At 43.0% G+C, this 21,216-nt stretch overlaps 1 protein-coding gene across 14 annotated transcripts in view; it reads left to right on the top strand.

The window, feature by feature from the left end:
- Positions 1–21,216, top strand: part of TRAK1 (trafficking kinesin protein 1) — a 182,165-nt gene that overhangs the window by 30,104 nt on the left and 130,845 nt on the right. The window contains exon 2 of one of the 14 annotated variants that reach the window (XM_082724834.1): positions 8,345–8,417. The exons of 12 other annotated variants lie outside the window; for them this stretch is intronic. The gene's annotated coding sequence lies outside the window, so the exon portion shown is untranslated. Of the gene's footprint in view, positions 1–8,344; positions 8,418–21,216 lie in introns of those variants that run through there. One more of the 14 variants, XM_082724842.1, reaches the window with a different exon arrangement.

Below are 21,216 nucleotides of genomic sequence, written 5' to 3'. Positions count from 1 at the left end.
GGGCACTTAGCCTTTTCACTGGGGACTCTGGGTATCTGGAGTTGTTCCCTTTGGTTCTGGTCTGTTTCCCTAGAGGGGAACCCTCAGCTCTTGCCTGGTGGCTGGTATTCTATGAATTGAGTTGGGGAAGTGAATAGGGGGAATCTATATATACCTCCCTATTTTTAACCCAATCTCAGCCCTCCCTGGTGTTCTAGGGCCCAGTGCTGCTGTGGTTCAACGTCTCTGACTCTGACTCCAAAGGTCTGCTGGAATGAAGAAAGAACTATTACCCAGATGTTCTGGCAGGCCAACAGGATCTGTGGGCCTGGGAAGGTGTCCGATTGCTCTTGTGTGTGAACCTTCTGCTAATCCCCAGCTTGTTGGCCCTCACCATCCCCCACAGTTCAGTCTTCTCAGAGTTAGTCCCTTACTTCTCCTTGGGACCCTCCCTGCAGGTACTTGTTACAGTGATTTCTGCTCTGGGAAGGCGGGTGAAGCCAGATCCTACTGCCTTTCATCTTCTGAAAATTGGTTGATGTTTTTCATGTTCTCTTCTCTTCCAGTTTCTTTGACTTTATAGCTTATTATATCTTGACATTTTTTTTTCCCTTTGGGGACTTATGGGAGTAAAGTTGAAGGCCCTCTGGCTGACTTTATTTTGAAGACAGAATTTTATTTTTATGTACAGCAAAGCTTACATTGTATCATCCGTTCAGCATAGAGGCAAGCTCTTTAGCTATTGTCTTCCCAGTGGTGGTGGGTCCTGTCATATGGGCATTGTTAGCCACCAGGCCAGAGCTCTCGGTCTTTGAGTTAACCTCTGTGAGCAAGAGATGGTGCAGCTCTTCCTGTGTCTTCTTTGATACTCACTAGAGAACCTTCTAAGGCCCATGGGAAGATGGGTAGGTAGCTCAGTGAGAATCCATGCCTTCTCGTTTTTCCCTGCAGTGGGGACAGTATCAACCCTCCTCACAGTTCAGGGGCTCCCTTAGTGAGGACTACCCTTTTATCTGCAGCTTGCTTTTCAACCTGGGCCAACATCTGCCACATGGTTTTCCTCTTTTGGCTCTGGTGGGTACTTATGCACTAGTTTGAGGAGGTGAATAGCTAAGACCCAAGTGAACTGGCCTTCAAAGTCTTATAGAGAGGATGGCTAGCTCTTTACTGCTGTCTTTGGATGGGTCAAGGAAGAAGGGCAGGCCAATGAGGGGTGATACGTGTGTGACCTTGAAGATCGTCAGAACCCCCATCTTTTAAATCATGAAACACAGTGCTTCATCGCAGGTTACCAAGAACGCAGGCCTGGTAACTGTCTACATGGGACTGAGATTTTTTTTTCTTTATCAAACTTCTCTCCCTTCTAATATGATCTTCTTTAGTGCCTGGCAATGCCCTGGTGACTCATTTGGAAGCTTTTGTGACTTGAAACTGCCCCATGACCTTGTGATCTGATAGCTGAGCTGGGGCCCCAGCTTTTGAATGATGAAATCTGGCTTCTTAAGAAGCAGGGAGTAATCTGGGAATTCCAAACTCACAAAAAATTTAAAGAGAATTAAAAGTCCCAGACACCCCTCCTGGGTAGTGTTCTAAGGGACATTAGCCCTGTGCTGAAGAATTCAGTGTGTTGGTGTCTTAGGGATGTTTGGCTTGAAATTACATATTGGTTTAGAGCAATGGCTCTCATTTCGGTTTCCTAGCAGCAGCCTCACCTGGAAGCCTACCTGAAATGTAAATTCTTAGGTCTTACTCCACAATAAAGAAATGTAGGGATGGGGCCCAGCAATCTTAGTTTTTAACAAGCCCTCCAGAAGGTTCCCAGGCATGCTGACTGGTTTAGATGATGAGACTCACACTGAAGCTCATCCTTGTGGACTTGGGGGTTAGTGGCACAAAGCCTGGAAATCTATATTCCACAGGAGCCGTAATCTTACCTGCGGCTTCCTAAGAAGAGTATCCCCCCAGCGTCATTGCCCAAGGCCCCTGTGGCGTGGTTGAGCAGTTCCAGCCTGGGATTTGGGAAAGCAGCCAACTAGACCAAAAGCGTGGTTAAATCTCCAAGGCAAAAAATAACTTGTCTTATTCTGCATCCTGTGAAGAACTGGGGAGGGGTGTGTGTGTGTGTTGTGTGTGTGTGTGTGTGTGTGTGTATGTATGTGTATGGGTGATAAGAACAGTTGGCATTCTGGGGGTTTCCTTCCAGTCTTTCTTCTGTGGGCCTCTGGCTACGGGATGTATATTTCACCTAGCTGCGATCCCACTGTATGCATTGTTCTGTACGCATTGTTCTGTATTATGTTCCCCACCTCCCCCAAACCCATGGTGGAAGAGCCCTGGATACTGCTGTCTAAGGACTGAGGTGGCAGGTGGTTCCCAGCTTTGAGTTCCAGTTGTCAGAGACACCTACCTGTGCTCTGAGAAAAGCACTGGGTCAGGTGCAAGCCCTCAAGAAGTCATCTCCCCCATGCCATTTGGAGTTGTCGGGCTCCTGGGTCATCTTGAACCTTCTGTTAAGGGGGAAAGGCAGGGGGAGCCAACTGACCAGGCCACTCCATTGCCATTCAGATTCCCTGACGCTGCAAGCTGGCTGAATGTTGCTTTCTCATGTGCTGCCGGGAATAAAGTTGCCTGATTCTTTTCCTCCCAAACAATGGCTGGTTCTATGAGTTCTTGCTTCTCTCTGGCAGTGCCACACACAATGAAATCTTTTCTTTTCCATTTGTTTAAGCTGGTGGACCTTATGGACTCTGTCTCGTTGACTTTTATCTGATGTTTACAGATAGTGTAGTGGGATAGCTGACTAATTCTTTGCACAAAGAAAAAGGTGGATGTTGGCATCACTCCATTCCCGGGTTGGGGAGGCAGGGGATGAGACACTCTGTGGAGGGAGAATTCCACAGTTCAGTCCCTTCAGAATAAGGAATCAAGTTGATAGCAAGGAAAGAGGGTAAAAGAGAACCCTTAGGGCAGGTGGATGGTTGGGCCCTGGGGTGTCTCTCCTTTTGGTGGAGGAGCTGGGTATACTCTGCTGGGTTCCCCATTCTGTGGTATAGTCTCCTTTCCTCCTGGCACCAGGCAAAGAGCAGATAAATTCCGAGGAGCTACTGCCTCCCTGTTCCCGTCCCTGAAATCCACGCTCAGAGGAGCCAGCAAAAGTTGGGTCTGTGCCAGTGCCCCAGGCCTGCTCTCAGCCAAGTTCACACTGACCCTGCTTGACCTGGCCCAACAGGTAGTGTGGATCTAAACCGGCCTGAGCAAAGAGATGTTTTGAATGTAGGGATGTGGCTTTTCCTTCTTGATTTGTCTTCTTTGTGCGAGGTGAGACCCCAGATCTCTGTTTGCTTTTTCCAAGCCTGGTGATGGATTTACTGCTCATCTCACACACCTGGCAATCAAAATCTGTGTCCCAGCGGACAGCCTACCTTACCCTGACACTTAATTCAGCTATGACAAAAGATACTGGGATGCATAAAAGTCTGCTAACATTTTAAGTAGAAATGTCTCTAAAGACAGTGGCTTTTTCTGAAGAATCATCCCTTGGTTCTCCAGGGCAAGTTTCATGCAGTCAGTGTGTTTACTGAATACCTGATATTATTGCCATTTGGGTGTATACATGATAGTGCATGAACGGGGACCTGTCCTTCAGGAGCTAACATTCGGGTTTGTGTGTGTATCTTTAACACAAACAATAGCTACCATTTATTGAGGATGCATTATGTGCCAAGCGTGTGCTCAGTGCTTAGTCAACATGATCAATAAGTACTTGTGGAGTGAATGACCTCCTTTCGTTCTCCCTCTGGCTGGAGAGTCTGGCCTGGCTGGTTTCATGGCCTACCCTGCCGTCCTGCCCTGTCCTGGTCCCCAGCCAGCACGGAGAGGCAGAGAGATGTGGCCACACAGCCAGAGTCTTGCACGCCAGAATCGGGAGCTTGGGTCTTGTTTTAGCAATGATGGGAAGTGGTGGGCAGGTTTAAGCAGAAGGATCAGAAATAACTCAGCCCAGGTCACCTGCTCACCAGGGAAGCAGTTCCATAGCAAGACCAAGACTCAAGGACCTCCCACTCCTTGCCTGGTGACTGGGGGAGGTGGCGTTACACTGGGGTACTCAGTTGCCTCTGAAAATAGCCTTCTGCTGTTTTACCACCTTTGTACGTGTTCCCAGCACGGTTGAACCATTTCTTTCTTTCTTTTTTTTTTTTTTTTTAAAGATTTTATTTATTTGTCAGAGAGAAGAGGGAGAGAGAGCGAGCACAGGCAGACAGAATGGCAGGGAGAGGCAGAGGGAGAAGCAGGCTCCCTGCCGAGCAAGGAGCCCAATGTGGGACTCGATCCCAGGACGCTGGGATCATGACATGAGCCGAAGGCAGCTGCTTAACCAACTGAGCCACCCAGGCGTCCCTGGTTGAACCATTTCTAAAGCATGTTACATTACAGTTCATGTAAGGAGGAATGTGGAGAGGGCTTGGTCATTTTATGCACTGCAGCAGATACAGCCAGTGTTATATCTGAAAAGTGGTTCCTGAAATGTCAGCTGTGGATGCCCAGAACTTAGACTTGTGAAGAATCTTTTATTTTTCAAATTGCCATACAGTGAAATGGACATTTTTCTTTTGTGTCTGGTCTGTGAGGTTTAACACATGTGTGGAGTCACTAACCACCACTGAGGGAAAGAGTGGTTCCCTTACCCCAAAGCCACTGCCCTGTCCCTTCATAGTCTCTCGCTCTCATAGACATCTAAAAAATTTTCTTTTTCAAAATAATGGCTTTATTGACATAATAATCTGCACACCATGCCCCTTACCCCTTACCCCTCTAAATAGAGAATTCACAGGTCTTGTGTGTCTTTACGAGGTATGCAGCCATCATCACCACCAATTTTAGAAGGCTTCCATCACCCCAGAAAGAAACCCTGTACCAGCAGTGGCTCCCCATCTCCCTCGATTCCCCCCAGCCACAGGCAACCATGAATCTGCTTTCTGTTTCAATGGATTTGCCTACTCTGGACATTTCATATAAATGGGGTCCTATGTGGTCCTTGGCGTTTGGCTTTTTTCACTTAGCATACTGTTTTCCAGGTACTTCATGCCTTTAACACTCTGTTGCCTGCGTATGCTACATTTATCTAGTCATCAGTTGAACTTCTGGATTGTTTCCACTTTTTGGTTATTATGAGTCATGCTGCTGTGAACACTCAGAAACATATGTTTGCATGGAGGTGTGTTTCTCCTTCTCTCGGATGGCTACCTGTGAGTGGAATTTGCTAGATCCTGTATATGGTAACCTTTTCAGGAACTGCCCCACTGCTTCCCAAAGTGGCTGCTCCATTTTGCATTTTCCCAAGCAGTGTATGAGGCTTCCAACCTGCCCATCAGCTTACCAAACGGTTGGGTCTTCTTGATCATTGTTATTTTCCGCCAGTCCCAGTGTGTGGGATGTTGCAGCTCATTAAGATTTTGATTTCCATTTCCCTGATGGCTGCTGACCTTGAACGTCTGTCTCTTCATGAGCTTATTGGCCATTTGTCCCACGAACTTGTGAAATTATTTTGTTTAATTAAAACATATTTAGGGTGCATAACCAGTAAATGCTTAAAATATTTCAACATAAACAGAAATCCATCCTTTTATCATTGATTTTTACATTATGTTTAGCATACATATTAACTAACATCAAACAGATTTTTTTCACCAAGTGAATGTTAGAAATTTTAAAATTAAAAGCAGTCTTTTTTGTTCTGTTCACTTGGAGATCTTACAGAAACAAGGTCAGAATTCCTGCTTTTTAATGTCTCAAATATATCAGAAAGGTGTATCTTTCCTATTGTAAGGTTACGTGTGTGCCATAATACTGAATATAATATTGAAAACTTGAGGGAGGGGTGTGTGTGTGTGTGTGTGTATTCACACGTTCTTTTTTTCTGGCCTTAATTGTAATGATAGACTGTTCTCCACCCTTTTTAATACCTTCATTGACATTTCTATTTCCAGCACTAGAGTTTTAACAATAAAAATCTCATGGGAGGAAAAAAGTACGCAAATTGCCTCAGTCAGAGGAGCCAGTTGTGTATGGATTTGAACCAACCTGTAACCCGAGTCACGCTGAGCTGCTATTAATAGAAGGGGCCTGGCGAAGGGCACCTTCTGCCTCAGCCGCTTTGCCCTGAACCATTTCCTAGCCACCTATGATCGTGGCAATGGGAGCTAGGGTATTGATGCATTTTAAGGTGTAGTAATTAAAATCTGTGTATCACTATTATATTACTTTTTGATTTTTTTAAATTTCAGAGGCAGAATTTAGTGATTCATCAGTTGCATATAACACCCAGTGCTCATTACATCAGGTGTCCTCCTTAATACCCATCACTCAGTTACCCCCAATCTCCCTGCCCACCTCTCCTCCAACAACCCTCAGTTTCTTTCCTAGAGTTCAGCGTCTCTTATGGTTTGCCTTCCTCTCAGTTTTCGTCTTATTTTCCCTTCCCTTCCCCTATGTTCATCTGTTTTGTTTCTTAAATTCCACATATGAGGGAAATCATATGGTATTTGTCTTTCTCTGACTAACGTATTTCACTTAGCAAGATGCTCTCTAGTTCCATCCACATTTTAGTAAATGGCAAGATTTCATTCTTTTTGGTGGCTGAGTAATATTCCATTGTATGTCTATAGCACATCTTTGTTATCCATTCATCTGTCGATGGACATCTGGGCTCTTTCCGTATTTTGGCTGTTGTGGACATTGCTGCTGTAAATATTGGGGTGCATATGCCCTCTCAAATCACTATGTCTGTATCCTTTGGATAAATACATAATAGTGTGATTGCTGGGTCTTAAAGAAGTTCTGTTTTTAACTTTTTGAGGAACCTCCATACTGATTTTCAGAGTGGCTGTAGCAGCTTGCATTCCTACCAACAGTGTGAGAAGGTTCCCCTTTCTCCTTGTCCTCACCAACATCTGTTGTTTCCTGACTGGTTAATTTTAGACATTTTGACTGGTGGGAGGTGGTATCTCATTGTGGTTTTGATTTGTATTTCCTTGATGCTGAGTGATGTGGAGCACTTTTTCATGTGTCTGTTGGCTATTTGTAAGTCGTCTTTGGAGAAATGTCTGTTCAGGTTCTCTGCCCATTTCTTTTTTTTTTTTTTTTAAGATTTTATTTATTTATTTGACAGAGATCACAAGTAGGCATAGAGGCATAGAGGCAGGCAGAGAGAGAGAGGAGGAAGCAGGCCCCCCGCCAAGCAGAGAGCCCGATGTGGGACTCGATCCCAGGACCCCGAGATCATGACCCGAGCCTCATGACCCGAGCCGAAGGCAGTGGCTTAACCCACTGAGCACCCCAGGCGCCCCTCTCTGCCCATTTCTTGATTGGATTATTTGTTCTTTGGGTGTTGGAGTTTGATAAGTTCTTTATAGATTTTTGGATACTTAACCCTTTATCTGATAAGACATTTCCAAATATCTTCTCCCATTCCATAGGTTCCTTTTTAGTTTTGTTGACTGTTTTTTTTGCTGTGCAAAAGCTTTTTATCTTGATGAAGTCTCAGTAGTTTATTTTTGCTTTTGTTTCTCTTGCCTTTGGAGACCTGGCTAGCCAGAAGTTGCTACAGCGATATTACTCGTGGACATTTAGATCACCTGGGTAGTGCTACTCTGAATATCAAGGAGTTAGAAATCTTTTTATGTAAATACGGCGACCATAAGCCTAGAATTCAGTTTGGGACAGGTGGGTTTTTTTTTTTTTTTTTCTACATAGGCTGACAGGCTCACAGTGGTGTTTGGATGGACGAATGGACAAACGGATGAGTAAGTGATGGGAGTAGCAGAAACTCATCGCTAACCCCTATACCCATCGTCCACCATGCTTTTGTCTTTCCTGGAAGAATCAGGATTTTGTGCCAGTCTTCAGCTTCGTTTGCAGTTTACAGTGGTGGGGATAGGGAGGAGAGATTGGGTGCTGTTTGACGTAGGCCTGTCACTGGGGTCCCATTCTCCTTGCTGTGGTTTTGAAATGGGCTGTGGCAACTAGGACAAGTCGGCTTCAGTCTCCTGAGGAAGGTTCTTCTGGGAGAAGAATGACAAAGAGACTTGTGAAGACTGGCTCTCTCCTTCCCCTGATCATTGTCAAGTCTGCAGTAATGCTGTATCTGCTCTCTGAGGAGAACCAGCGTGTCGGCAGACGCTGCACCATGGGTGCCCCATGGAACAGGAAGGATGGATGGGTGATGGGTTTGGCTCTGACTCATCTGCCTCTCAGGCAGGCCATATGTCCTTCCTCCATAAAGTGCCCTGTAACTTTGAGAACTCACCCTGTTTAACTGGAAAATACAACCATCTGAAAGTTTTCTTTTTTTTTTTTTTAATGCCAGGAAACCTGAGCCTGTCCTGAGCTCAGACTTCACTTACGCCTTTACTCCTTCACACCTTTGCCCTCTGCCCCAGGTGAGTTGGGATTGTCCTTGCACCTTTGAGCTCTCCTGGTTTTGCTTATGGTTTTCTTAACTGCTTTGCCACGGGGCATTTTGATGGGAAGTCAGACCTGTGTCCATTACCCCTCTGAGTCTCCTCGTGTTTAAGATGGGAGTCATTCCCATGTCATCTGGCAGTTACGATGATTACATGAAATAAGGATTGTTTGCAGTGTCCTTTCCCCCGTAAACTCTGTTTTGTCATGTTCATCTCCATAGTGGTCAGTGAAGACCAGAGGAACACTTAGTCACCCTGTCCTCCCTGATGCAAGGATCTCCCATAAGACATAGCCTATCCTTGTTCCTCTTCTGTTTGGCCACTTGAGTTGTTGAGCTTATCTCTCCTGTCCCGGGGACTCTTGGCAAAGTGACTTATTTACATGATTTCTTCAGACTTCACCATGCCATGTCTAGAAACCTGTCCTCTGTGTTCAGGAATGTACAAAGCCATTGTCCATGGCTATTCATCGCAACATATGGCAAAAGATTTAAGACAGTCTAAACTACTAGGCAGCTGGTTAAGTTAGGGTTTGTCCGTTCATTGGCTTGCTGTATATCTGTTTAAAGGCAAAGACACATCTCTATTTGTGCATCGATAAGGACTTATTGGAAAGCTGCTAAGCAAGGAGAGCAAAGAGCAGATCTGCGTGTATACTATGCTACTTTTTATATTAAATAAATTATATATAAATATATAAATAAAATAAATTATATATAATATTTTATATTAAATTATATTAAATGGGAGTCTGCCATTTTATATACCTCTCAAAAAGAAAAAAAATGGTGCAAAACGAAGTGTAAGATACCATTGGCTATATGTAAGACAGACCTTGATTTTAGAGATCTTGAAATGTGAAAAATACCTAATGTGTGTATCTTGAGAGAGTTTTTCTTTACCATCTGCCCTTTCTGCTGTGATATTTTTCTTTTAAACAAGTGTGTATTCACCTGATTTAAAAGAAATCTAGGTGCGTGTGTATACATATTCATGCGTGGAATGTAAGCAGGCCTGGGGCTTCAGGGAATTTTTTAGAAATGGAGGGCAGGAAGGGGCAGAGGGAGAGGGAAAGTCTTAAGCAGGCTCTACGCACAGTGCAGCTCGATGCAGGGCTGGATCTCAAGACCCTGAGATCATGACCTGACTCGCAGTCAAAGAGTTTGATGAGTAACCAACAGAGCACCCAGGCATGCAGGGCTTCAGCATTTTGTGTGCTTTTGTTTTTACACAAATTTTGAAATTCCACTTTTACTACCCCCCCCCCCGGCCCCCCGCCAATGGGAACCAAGTTAACTGTATCTTAGGAGAATATATACTGGGCTTAACTGGTAAGCTTTCTGGTAGTCTTAATGAATTCCAACAGAATTTTGGAAATAGCTTGGTGAGAACTGGTCTGTTTCTCCCCGTGCCTATCAGTAGGGCCTTGTGTGTTTTCCTACAAGAATACATGTGTCATTTTCATTAATAATTGTTTTAATTTAGGAATTATCCAACTTTGAAATGTTATTTTCTAAGAAAAAATTTAAAGTGACTGATTTCAGAGTGTTTTTTTCCTTTACGGAGAAGTAGATACCAGTGGTGGAGACTGTTCAAAGAAAGTATTGGTAGCTTAGATTCTTTCTTGGCTTTACCATTTACTTGTGCCTCAGTTGCCTCCTCTGTGGAATGGGAATGCTCCTCCTCCTTTACAGTCTTGGGAAGAGCAAATGAGATAATTTACCTGAAAGTGCCACGGTAATCTCAGAGCATAAAGGATAGTGTTGTATACACATAGCAGTGATTCAGAAAGCGCTTGATTGATGTTAGTCACTTTCTTTCTGCATAAGAAATGTCCTTTCCTTATTTAAAATACTCTGTTCTTTTCCTGTCAACCCTAAAGAACCCTGTTTTTTTTTTCTTACATACTTAAAATTTTTAAATGTTTAAATTAGGGCGCCTGGGTGGCTCAGTGGGTTAAGCCGCTGCCTTCGGCTCAGGTCATGGTCTCAGGGTCCTGGGATCGAGTCCCACATTGGGCTTCTCTGCTCAGCAGGGAGCCTGCTTCCCTCTCTCTCTGCCTGCCTCTCTGTCTACTTGTAATCTCTGTCTGTCAAATAAACAAATAAAAAAAAAATCTAAAAAAAAAAAAATGTTTAAATAAAAAAAAAAGACTTTTTTTTTTTTTTTTTTTTTTTTAAAGAGCAGTTTTAGGTATCTAGCAAAATTGAGTGGAAGATGCATAGATTTCCCATATTCCCTACACAAACAAGCTCAGCCCTCACAGCCCTAGCCACTACCAGCATCCTCCACCAGAGTGATACATTTGTTACAGTTGATGAAACTACACTGACACATCATAATCATCCGAAGTCCATAGTTTACTTTAGCATTCATTCTTGGTCTTGTATATTCTATAATATATAGAATATTTCATTGCTCTAAAAATTCTTTGTGTTCTGCCTATTCATCCCTACTCCCCACCTCCTGCCCCTGGCAACCACTGATCTTTCTACTGTCTCCATAGTTTTGCCTGTTCCAGAATGTCATTTAGTTGGAATCATAAAGTTTGTCGCTCTTCAGATTGGCTTCTTTCACTTAGGAATGTGCATTTGAGGTTTCTCCATCTCTTTCTGTACTTGATAATGAATTCCTTCTTAGCGTTTAATAATACTCCATTGTGTGGAAGTACTACAGTTTATCCATTCACCTACCAAAGGGCATCTTGGTTGCTTCCAAGTTTGGGCAGTTATGTATAAAGCTGCTGTGAACATCTGTGCACAGTTTTTTGTATGGACTTAAGTTTTGGACTCCTTTGGAGCTTGATGCCTGGATCATAGGATAAGAGTATATTTAGTTTTGTAAGAAGCCACCCATCTTCCACAGTATCTATGCCATTTTGTATTCCTAGCAGTGAATGAGAGTTCCTGTTGCTCTGTATTCTCGTCAGCATTTGGTGCTGTCATTCTTTTTTTTTTTTTTAAAGATTTTATTTATTTATTTGACAGAGAGATTACAAGTAGGCAGAGAGGCAGGCAGAGAGAGAGGAGGAAGCAGGCTCCCCGCTGAGCAGAGAGCCCGATGAGGGACTCGATCCCAGGACCCTGAGATCATGACCTGAGCCGAAGGCAGCGGCTTAACCCACTGAGCCACCCAGGCGCCCTGGTGCTGTCATTCTAATAGGGGCTTAGTGGTATTTCATAGTTGTTTTAATTTGCCTTTCCCTGATGACTTGTGATTTTGAGCATATTTTCGTATGCTTAATTGCCACTGTGTATCTTCTTTGGTAAGGTATCTGTTAAGGTCACTGGCCCATTGTTCAATTGGGTTTTGTTTTCTCATTGTTGAGTTTTAAGAGGTGGTTTTTTTTTTTTTTTTTGGCTAACAGTCCTTTTTAGCAGAAGTGTCTTTTGCAAATATTTTCTCTGAGTGGTTTGTCTTCTTGTTCTCTTGATACTATCTTTTGCAGAACTAAGTTTTTAATTATAATCTTAATGTTAAATTTAGCAATTTATCAATTTTTTTCTTTCATGGATTGTGCCTTTTCTGTTGTATCTAAAAAGTGATAGCCATACCTAATGCCATCTAGGTTTTCTCCCACGTTTTCTTGGAATTTTATAGTTTTGCATTTTACCATGGTCAATTTTGAGTTATTTATGAGGGGTGTAAGGTCTGTGTTCAGATTCATTTTTTTGCATGTGGATGTCCAGTTGTTCTAGTACCATTTGTTGAAGAGACCATCTTTGCTCTTTTGTCTGAGATCAGTTGACTATATTTATGGGCTCTTTGTTCTGTTCTATTGATCTGTTTGCCTATTCTTTCACCAGTAGTATACTGTGTCGATTACTGTTGATTTATAGTAGGTCTTAAATTTGGGTAACATCTGTCCTCCAGCTTTGTTTTTTTTTTTTTTTCCCTTTAGTATTGTGTTGGCTGTTCTAAGTTTTTTGCTTCTTCATATAAACTTTACAATCAGTTTGTCAATTTCCACAAAATAGTTTGCTGGAATTTTCATTAGGATTGCATTGAATCTGTAGATTAAGTTGGAAAGAACTGACATCTGGATGATATTGAGTCTTCCTGTCCATGAACATGGACTATCTTTCTATAGAGGGTTTCTGAGAAATTGCATTAGCAGTGCACAGAACATACAGAAACTCCACTCATATGGAGTGTAATTTTAGTTTGGGGACTATGGGTCCTTAACAAATGAGTAAATTATATAGTACATTAGAAGGAATGACTTTTTTTTTTTTTTAAGGTTTTATTTATTAGAGTGCACATGAGTGGGGCTGGGGAGGGGCAGAGGGCGAGGAAGAAGCAGACTTCTCACTGAGCAGGGAGCCCCACGTGGGGCTGTATCCCAGGACTCCAGGATCATGACCTGAGCTGAAGGCAGATGTTTAACTGACTGAGGCACCCTGGTACCTCTAGAAGGAATGACCTCTAAGGAGAGAAATATAAAGGGAAGAAGATACTGAATGTTGGGAAAGGTGCAGTTTTAAACTGGGTGGTCAGGAAAGGGCTCTCTGAGGTGTTGTTGTGTCATTAGTTTCTGACAAAAGGTAAGACAGAAGGTGGTGAGGATGCCTGGGAGAAGGAGGTTCTAGGTAGAAGGAACAAATAGAAAGATTCAGAGTTTCAAGGAATAGAGGATGCTAGTGTTATATAACTCCTTATGAAGTAATCATTTAAATATGTAATAACCAACTATGTGAAAACTAAATGAAAAATTTTTTTGGTGCCCTTAAAATGTTGAAGGGCTATCAAAGGACTGTTCCTCTGTGTTTGCTGACCCTTTGGATTTGGGAGCGTGGAGATGGGGCAGCATTGAAATGCAAGGTCGTGTAGTAGCATAACCAGTGAATGGCTGTCTCTTTTCCAGGCCTGGCTTTACTTAATGGTCTGGCTGGCGTGTAGCTGCAGCCCGTCATGGGGTGAAATCCTGACTCTGAATGTTAAACACTCATACATTTTTGTCAGGCATGGTTTGCAATCCTTTGGGAAGCTCATGAGCTTCATTTCAGGGCTAAACAAACGGACCTTCTGGGGGATTTAATGGTGGATGTAAAAGGAGCCTGTGAAAACTAGAAGCACCCCTCAGGCCTTCAAGCTGACCTAAAGTTTATTTTATTTAGAAGAAACTCTTTATAATGGTATAATTTTAGATTTGCAGAAGAGTTGCAAAGAGAGTACAGAGAGTTCCCATACACCCTTGACCCAGCTTTCCCTGATCCTACATGACCTGTGACCTTCAGCCGTGTTTGCTTGTGTGTATGCACACATGCATGCGCGCACACACACACACACACACACACACATACCGGCACAAGGAGGGTGACTCTGTTACCGCTTGGGCCTCTGGTAGCTCATCACCCTCACACCTTCTGGGTGCAGAATGGACTCTGGCTGTGGCAAAAGCAGACAGGGAGCTACTTTGAAGCTCAAGTTCCAAAGCGGGAGATACTGGGGAACAAACAGTCAGCTGTGTGGAGAGTGCTGAGGATCATGTGAACTCGGTGCCACTTGAACTCTATTTAGGAGAAGATTGGCCTCGGAGACTTAATATAGACATTCCAGTGATCATGTGAGAATTCCATTCTGCTCAAATACAAATACAAGAGAATTTGGAAGCGTTCACTTTTGCTTCTCTCAATGCTAAGTCATCTTGCTTTTTTCCCATCTGATTTCTGAATCTGAAGACCAATGATATGTACCAATTTATTAATTTCCGGATGAGGAACAAGAAAGCCATTCATCCATCCATTTGCCTGGGTTTTGACTTTGTTCAGGAGGATTTTGTTCTGGAGGTGGTACAGGTTGCTTTGGAAATGGACATTGAATCCAAATAGTGACAGCCACTGGCACTCACTCCGGGGCTTAGGAGGGAGCCCACACCCTTCTAGGATGTTCCTGACACCATCCCTCTGGAATGCAGCTGTCTTTCATGGAGGCCTTAGGACAGCTGCTTTTGACCAGGGCTGCCCAGCTGTGGGAGAAATGAACATGAAGTTGGATCCTGCTCAGGTGTGGGCAACAGGACGATCAGGTAGTGGACAAGTTGTTGGCAGTGAGGTGATGGAATTTTCCAAACAAGGGAGTAGAATGCTGCCAGTTCCTTATGGGAAATCTCTTATTCTCACAGAGGACTATTGATATGATAAAGGGCTGCCCCATTAGGGGGGATGCAAACAGAGTTCTTTAATGCTTTTAATTCCTTTTGGCTATGGGTAGATTTAAAAAAATGTTTTGAGTACATTGTTTCCCATCAGGGCCAACTTAAGGAAAGTAAAGCTTGCACTCACCTGTTTATAAAATGCCAGTATGCTTTTAGCATTTAAAAAAAATCTATCTGTCTATCTTTATATATATATATATATATATATATATATATATATATATACACACATACACATATATATACTTGTCTCAGACTGTTTTCTGCCTAACCTCTCAGAAATTATAAAACCAGCTTAAATACAGTATGATTATATTGCTGTGCTTCTGAACAAACTTTGTATTTGAGAAAATACTTCTTTTGCTCATTTTGGTATTTTATTTTTTCCTTCTCATTGAGCATGTGTGCTACTTGTTTGTGACATACTGGTTGTTTCAGTACTGTCTGTCTGCCTTAAAACAAGGTATTTTGCTGTTGAAAAAGAGCAAAAATAGTGCCAGGTCTTTAACAAAGAGTGTTCAGTCTGGTGCGAAATATAATTTTCACAGTGAAGGTTCCATTTCACTGAAACCAGTGTAGGACAGTCCCTTCTCTCCTGCCCAGCTGGATTTCCCCATGACCCCCTCCCAAGGAGCTGTTCTTCAGGCCCTGCAGGCTAGCACTAAGGCATGCTTGTTTTACTGGGGGGAAGGGTGCTGTGTATCCTTCCCGCCCCTAGCCACCCTGGGAGATGGATGATATTACCCTTGGTTGTAGATTTAGAAAATAAAACGGAAGTTACATCAAGGTCACGTGGGTAGTGAATGGTGAAGTCAGAATTCCAGGCCTGGTTTTCCATTCCCAAATCCAGTACTCCTTGTCCTAGACCAGGGGTCTGCAAAATACTCCCTCCCACCACCTGTTGTTGTAAATAAAGTTTTATTGGAACACAGCCACCCCTGTTCATTTACATATTGTCAGTGGCTAATTTCCTGCTACAAAGGCTGAGTTGAATAGTGCAGACACCGTATTGCCTTCAAAGCCTGGAAAATTTCTATCTCGCCCTTTACAGAAAAAGTTTGCCAACCCTTGTCACAGTCCATAGCTGAAGAAGCCTTTAGGCTCCTTGTGTTTTCAGACTTTTTTTTTTCTTTTTTCTTTTTTCCAGGAAAGCCCAAATTTGTGACTGAGTTCTGCTGTAAACAAAGACAAGGCAGGCAGGGGCAAGGCAGCCGTCCCTACAGTTTCATGGGCCTGATACCTTTGGCCACGTGTTAGACCACAGATTGCTGCCACGTTCCTGTGGAGAGGTAGAGTCTCCTTCCCCTGGAACATGGGCTGGGTTTGTGATTATTTTTTTTTACTAGCCGACTGTGGCAGAAGTGATACTGTGTAACTTTCAAGACGGAGTCTAGAGAGATCTACAGTTTCTGCCTCATATGTTGAACACGCCATCTACTAGGGTCCAGCCAGTGTATGAGAAGCTCAAGTAGCCCCATGAAGATAGCATGTTGCCAAATGAGAGAGGTGTCCCAGCCTTTTTGTCGTGCCTGCCAAGGTGCTAGACATGAGTGTACCCATTTTAAATGCTTTAGCCCTTATTATCTGACTCAGTGTTGTGAGAGACCCGAGTGAGAACAGCAGAAGGACCACCAGCTGGGCCTCTGTTACTTCCACAGAATTGGGAGAGACAGTCCATCATTGTTCTGAGCAAGCGTGTTTTGTGGTGGTTTGTGGTACAGCAAGAGATAAGCTGCTGGAGACCAAGGTGAGATAAGACCTGGGGGAGAGGCCACAGATGCTTTCTAGACTGGGAGGTGGTGACACAGCATACAGATGGGAATTCTCAGACGGTCCCATGTCAGTGCCTGAGGACTTTGAGGTGTGAAACAAACTTTTGAACTTGCCATGTGAGTTACCCAAATGTAATTCTGAAGAACTCGAAAATATTATCAGCTGGAATTTGGGAAGCTCTCATGTGATTCTAGACTTAGAAGAATAGCTTGAATGTTGCTCTATTATAGGAGCTTATCATGGAAAAGCAAGTGAATAATGAGCATTTTAAGCAGCTTACAGAATGGTTCTTAAAATACCAAAGTTAAAATATTTGTGTTTGACTTCCCGGAAAGGACAGCTTTTCTGAAAATGATTTGTGAGTTGCTTTTACCTTGGAATATCAAGGGTTTATTTTCAGTGAGTTAAGGAGCTGTGTTTTTTTTTTTTTCTTTTCCCCCAAGCAGTCATGTGCATAGGGCTCTTCAGTTTGATTTTGTTTGTTTCTAATCAGAGGAATTGTGGAAGGGTTGGAATTGGTGCTTTAAACACCAGATCTAAATCTGCGGGACTTGTTTGTCCCGAGGCTTCCCGAGCCTCCTAGCCACAAAGTTCTCTCCTGTCAAAGCCCCTGGTGTCATCTTAACTCACTGGGTATCTTAGGATGAACTTGGCAGCCCAAAGAATTTCTTCCACGGTAGATTATTTGCCTCCTGGATAAAGACCAAGCTCTTTTTAGCATGGGGCAAAAAGGCCAGGGCCATCTTAGTGTACAATTTACACAGGTGACTGTGCCTAGTGGCCCCTTGGAACTGTGTGATGATGTGGTCCACGCCTGCCCCTGCCTCTCCAGCTTTCTCCCCTGCATCTTCAGATCCACCCACACCGGACCTTTTTAGGGTTTTCTTGGTTCTGCTTTTCCTGCCCTTCCCATGAAATAAACACCCTCCACCTTGTTACTAACAATAGCTGTTTATTATGCAACACCAACATATTTACACATTGCATCCCAAATAATTTTAGAAGTGGTTACACCCATACTAGTCCCATCAGTGCACCTACTAAGTAAGATTGGCTTTGTGTAGTTCTCTTTTTTTTAAGATTTTATTTGTCAGCGAGAGAGCGCGCGCGCACACACACACACAAGTAGGGGAGTGGCAGGCAGAGGGAGAAGCAGGCTCCCTGCTGAGCAAGGAACCCAAAGTGGGACTCATCCCAGAAGCCTGGGATCATGACCTGAACTTGAAGGCAGCCGCTTAACCAACCGAGCCACCTAAGCGTCCCTGTGCAGTTCTTTTTGTCCTTAGAATGTATCTTATTGAGTGTGTACAGGGTATTGGGTGCAAGAGTGACTTTGCCGATTTCTTCTTTGAGTGCTAGTGTTACTTGTTTGCTCTATGACTATGTTCTCGTCCTTTTGATTACGCGCGTTATCAGTCTCCCATCTTCATTGACTTAATTTTTCGATTATGTAAACTGTGAATTTGACCCAGAGTCCAAAGTGTGGGAAAGGCTGCACCCAGAGACAGCGTGTATTAGTCTCACCCTGTTCCTACCCACTTGGAGAGGCAACCAGTTTTCAGTTGTTTGTTCCTCCTGTGTTTCTTTTTATAAAAATAATCAGCAATGGGGCACCTGGATGGCTGCATTGATTGACCATATGCCTTTGGCTCAGGTCATGATCTCAGGGTCCTGGGGTCCAGCACCACATCAGGCTTCCTGCTTGAGAGGAGTCTGCTTCTCCCTCTGCCCCTCCCTTAAACTTGTGCTCTTTCTCTCTCTCTCTCTCTCAAATAAATAAATAAAATCTTAAAAAAACAAAACAAAACAAAACCCTGCTACTTATATGTGAATGTTTTGTTTTCCCTTCTCTTGTACACAAAGTAGTAACCTTTTATACCTTTTTTTCTTGCACGTTGCAGTATATTCCAGAAACTAGTCCATAATCTGTTTATGGAGATCTTACCTTAGATATTTTTTTTCTTTACTGCTGTATGGGATTCCATTGTTTGACTGAATAAACTCTTTTATATAAATATTTATGCTGTTTCTGATGTTTCCATCTTACAGTTTGTGATATGATGAATAACTTTGTGTGATTTTTAAAAAATGTTCTCCTATGTTGTACATACATTTGTTCGGTTTATTTCAGAGTGGTTTATTTTGGCATCGTGGGGGGATTCATCTGCTGTCGTATCTTCCCTCTGGTTATTGTTCGTGGATGTGAAGGCTGTTGATGTTTGTGCCAACATATCCTGCTATTTTGCCAACTTCCTTTATTGAGTTAGTTTTGTTTTTTCTCTTGGTTTTTCTTCATATATAATCATATCATCTACAAAGAGATCATTTTACTACTTCTTTTCCCATTCTTACGCTGCTAATTGTTGATTTGTCTAATTGTCTTAGCTCACACCCACAACACATTGTTACCTAGTAGTGGGGACAGTGGGTGTTCTAACCTTCTCCTCACCTCACTGAGAACGGTGCTATGGTTTCTCCATTGAGTAAGATGTTGAACATAGGTGTGTGTGTGCGTGTTGTTAAGGCAGTATCCATCAATTCCTATTTTATGGACTGTTTTTACTAGATAATAGGTTGTTGAACTGTATTGAAGTTTTTTAGCATTTATAATCATTTTTCTCCTTAGAGTTAGTAATTTGGTGGGTTGTAGTAAAGGATTTTTAAATGTTGAACAGTTCCTGGAATAGATCCCATGATGTGTGTATGCATGTTTTCTTGGTGGTTTTTTTATTCCCCCCTTTTCTTTTTAATGTGACCCGGAACAATTTAACTGTACTTGGGATTATCTGGTCTTTGAAGGTCTAATAGAATTCCCCTGTGAAATTCTGAAAATGAGTAGTAGAGTTTGATGGAGAAAATTTTCATGATGGGAAGTGTAAGGATGTCTTTAAAAACTTTTATGTTGGGTTGTATGTTCTCTATTACAAGTATAAACAAGAAGCTAACCAGGAGTTTATCTAAAACCAGTCCCTTTTCCAGAGATTGGAATTTTGTAGAATGGTAGGAAAAAGGGCACCTACCAAGATGGGAACCATTCTGTATTAAAGGAAAGATATTCCAGACTGTAGCCTTCTTTGGTATAGAACATGCTAGTAGAGGCCAGGCTAAGAAATACCAAGGGGTGGACCAGCTGGGTATCAGATAGCCGGGAGTGGTGGGGACTGTGGCAGATGAAGGGTACCTGCTCTCTATCTCCTGACCAGGGTCGCCTCTAAGGACCACGAGACTGATGTTACCAGAACTTCGAATTTACTGTGAGAGGCTGAGAAATCCAGGTATTTTTTATGTGAAGACTTTTGACTTTTAACACTTGGCACTTAGTTCAAAAATTAACAACATGCTGTAGGCCAAACATAAGAGAGTTGTGAAAATGTGACCCTGTTCAGTTCTCCCAGGACCACGTGGGTGGTGTGGTTTTGAAGTTGTGAGCAAGCGGTCTTCCTTGGGTCTTCTGTTAAACTTGCAGTTGTGAAGATGAAACTCTGGGGTGCGTTAGACTCACCAAGGCCTTGGAGAGAGGGCACTTGTTTGAACTGGAAAGATGATGGAGAGGGAAAGGGATAGCCCAGCTTGGGAATGTGGCATGTGGGCACTGATACCCCCAGCTGAGGTCATGAACAGTACAGAATTAGTGCCTCTGTCGGACCCCTGCTCTTGGCACTCTTGGGGGCAGTGACTGGTGGGGACCAGTGAGATGCCAGTGTTTGTTTGCTTGGAGATGACTCTGTCCTCCCTGCCTCCCATCCATCCAGTTCCTAGCCAGTGCATTTCCTCCTTCTGTTTTCTGTCTTGCTATTGCCTTTATGTGTTGTGGTTATCATGGCCCATTCACCTTAAGGAGATTTTGCCATCTCATGAAACTACATGTTGACTGCAAGCCACCTGTCAGGATTCATTCAGTGTGTGCATGGCTGTTCGACCGGTTCCCTACTAGCAAGCCTGTTAATTTCAGAGAGTCTGATTGGGTGCTGTGTGTGTGTGTCTACGTGTGTGTGTTTTAAGTAGGATCCATGTCTAGTGTGGAGCCTAACACAGGGCTTGAACTCATGACCCTGAGATCAAGACCTGAACCGAAATCAAGAGTCAGATGCTTAACCGACTGAGTCACCCAGGCTCCCCTGGGTGCTTTTTTCGGGGGCGGGGGATGGAATGTGCTTCCTTTAGCCCCCCTCAGTAGCCATTGTCTCTGACCTCACTGCTTTCTGCGATATTCTTTTTTTTTTTTTCCCCCTGTGGTATCTTCATACAGAAACTTTTGGCTTCTACTCTCAATACCATGCATTCCTAATTATTTGTGCTACTTCTTGAGTAATCCCAAAGTCTGTTTTGGATTACTTACCAAAAGTGGATGATAAAAATTGAGCCATGGTTTCCCACTTCTGTGTAGATGCCTATGTTAATGTTTTGTAGAAAATTGCTTCTTTGCTGGCACGATGATTCAAGTCCAGAATCTGATTTTTTTAATGTGGACCAATCACTCGCCTCTTAAGGGATTATTTAGAATTAATAAAATCAGGACAAGAAGATTTGTGTGTGTGTATCCCTAACTATGAATTGTTAGTTGAAGGAACCTTTATGTGGTACAGTTTGTCTAGAGAATTCTGTTTAAGGGCTTTGTTAATTATGGTTTAAGCACATTGTCCTGAAAAGAACACTGTCCGGAGCTGATTAGCTGTGTCTGGACTGAGAGCTGTTTCTCCCCAGTTGATCCTACAGTGAAGTCCGAGTAGTGACAACTTCTGTTACCATAGCTACGGAATCTGTTTTCAAAAACACTAGGCTGTGATTTCACTGATTTCATGTTCTCAGTTTGTTGCATACTGAGAAGCTGATATGGAAATGGGA

This window comes from Mustela nivalis (assembly GCF_964662115.1).
Source record: "Mustela nivalis genome assembly, chromosome: 1".
Classification (NCBI taxonomy): Eukaryota; Metazoa; Chordata; class Mammalia; order Carnivora; family Mustelidae; genus Mustela; species Mustela nivalis.
Note: the sequence above shows the minus strand (reverse complement) of the source record. Positions and strands in the feature narration are given on the sequence as shown.